This window comes from Oxyura jamaicensis, chromosome 2 (genome assembly GCF_011077185.1).
Source record: "Oxyura jamaicensis isolate SHBP4307 breed ruddy duck chromosome 2, BPBGC_Ojam_1.0, whole genome shotgun sequence".
Taxonomy (NCBI): Eukaryota; Metazoa; Chordata; class Aves; order Anseriformes; family Anatidae; genus Oxyura; species Oxyura jamaicensis.
Genome location: NC_048894.1, coordinates 132,638,954 through 132,641,091, shown reverse-complemented (window position 1 = coordinate 132,641,091; position 2,138 = coordinate 132,638,954). Strand labels below are relative to the sequence as shown.

Sequence of the window (2,138 nt, the reverse complement as noted above, 5' to 3'; positions counted from 1 at the left end):
AAGAAAGAAAGAAAGAAAGAAAGAAAGAAAGAAAGAAAGAAAGAAAGGAAGGAAGGAAGGAAGGAAGGAAGGAAGGAAGGAAGGAAAGGAAAGAAGGAAGGAAGGAAGGAAGGAAGGAAGGAAGGAAGGAAGGAAGGAAGGAAGGAAGGAAGGAAGGAAGGAAGGAAGGAAGGGAGGGAGGGAGGGAGGGAGGGAGCTAGGAAGGAAGAAAAAGGAAGGAAGGAAGGAAAAGAAAGAAAGAAAGAAAGAAAGTATAAAAAGAAAAATAACCCAACTACCTTTTAAGTCAAACTTGGGAGAAAAGTTCTCTCTTGACCAACATCTGCATTAATCCTTAACACCAGCCTAAAGCACTGAGATGCACTGTGACCTTCAAATGTATCTTGTAAACTTCCTCCCTGCAGCTGTGGAGAACATTTTCTGCTTCAAAGCTGAAAGCAAAACCCGCCTCCCCTGGAAACTAGAGCATTCACCCGAGGGAAATCCTCTCTTGCCTCCAAATGTGACAAGTAAAAGCTGAGAAAATATTATAAATACAATAAAAGCTTATAATGATAGAGTTACTAGGATATATTTCTGCCTATGCAACACAAACATACCTATGTCAGGCCTATGCTCTTGGCCTGATTCAGGATCTATGGTTACTAACTATGGAACTAACTATTTAACTATGGTCACCTAATGCTTTCTGAGATGCAGTAACTTAACTGGAACATCTGCACAGGTCTAACAAATGCTATTCAGATCTTGTAGGAGAAACTTTTCAAGACATTCCTCAAATGGCAACTAGAAACCAGGGGCAGTATCCAAGGACAACTCTAATGGGACCAATTACCCCTGTCTAGGGGACTGAGATTGAGCCATCAACTTTCAAGCCCCAAATACTTTCTTCCTGTGTTGTACTTCCACATATGGACTGAAGTTCATCTTAAAAAAAATTTGGGCTAATTTTCTCCCAAAGTCTGTGTTGATGCTCTCAGAATTTAGATCAGTAATTTGACTTTTTGTCAGTACTTGTTTTTAGCTTGAGGCATTCTTTCTTCCTTAATATTAATCCAAAGAGATATTTTTAGGGTCCTCAAACAATCTTCCATCTTGTATCTTGCTTGGCTAAACAACTCAAGCTTTTTATCATTGTAAGATTGTCTCTGCTCCTCTTCCAGTTCTATTTTATTTTTCTTAAGTATAGATAACTGGTCTTGTACATTGTATTCCAAATGAGACCATACCAAAGCCAACTTGCAATGGCACTTCTGCAGTTACCATCTAACACTACTGTCATGCCATGGATTAGTTAGCATAAATGACTACTCAATTCTGGAAATATTTTGTAAATTTTAGACCCTTTAAAATGATAAAGATAAAACATTTAACTTACCATTTCCCTCAGGACAATAAGGTTGATGTGGGATTTTTATACAGGAAGTTTCACACGGACTGTTTCTTTTGTCTTTTGTTCACTTCCCCATTTCCTTACATGCTGCCAAAACAATTTTCCATCAGCACTTTACCACTTCACTGTAAACAGCCTTTTATTTCTTCAAGTTCTCTGTATATCAGTAATTGAATACACTTTCACCACCTTCTTCTGTTAGTAACAAAGGAAGATTTATTTTCATCATGTATATTTTTCACCTTATTTATAGTCAACATAATTTACTGGTACATGTCCTGTGTAGGTCGATTGCCTAAAGGCACTAATGTCAAGGACCATTATCAAACTATCAGCAGACTCTAGAGAGAAAGAACTGTCACAGTATGCCATAAAACTATGTGAGTTTAAATGATGCATTCATACATGATATGTGATTTATGTTACAGCATGACAGAGACAGAAATCCCTCTTTGCAAAATGTAATCGAGCTACCTCACTTACAAAAACACAATCCTTCATCAGGGGGTTTCAGGAAATATAGTTTATCTTTATAAAACAGAGATTGCCATACTAAGTTCAGTTCAAATAACTGGCTAGGACAGGAATATTTACGAACTCTTCCCTATCACTAAACAGTTTTGAAATCAAAGCCCATCCTCTGAACTGCAAATGCCTTACCTCTTACACTAACTACATGGTCATTTAGGCTCTGGAACCTGAGATGGTTCTGCATTTTAAGTTAAATAAGTGACTTGTAGAGTGG

General features: G+C 37.5%; 1 long non-coding RNA gene across 1 annotated transcript in view; it reads right to left on the bottom strand.

Moving 5' to 3' along the window:
- Positions 1 to 436, bottom strand: part of LOC118162463 — a 10,446-nt gene extending 10,010 nt beyond the window's left edge. Inside the window, exon 1 of the long non-coding RNA XR_004748464.1 lies at positions 279 to 436. This is a non-coding gene — a long non-coding RNA (uncharacterized LOC118162463). The remainder of the gene's footprint in view (positions 1 to 278) is intronic.
- Between the last annotated feature and the right edge of the window lie 1,702 nt (positions 437 to 2,138).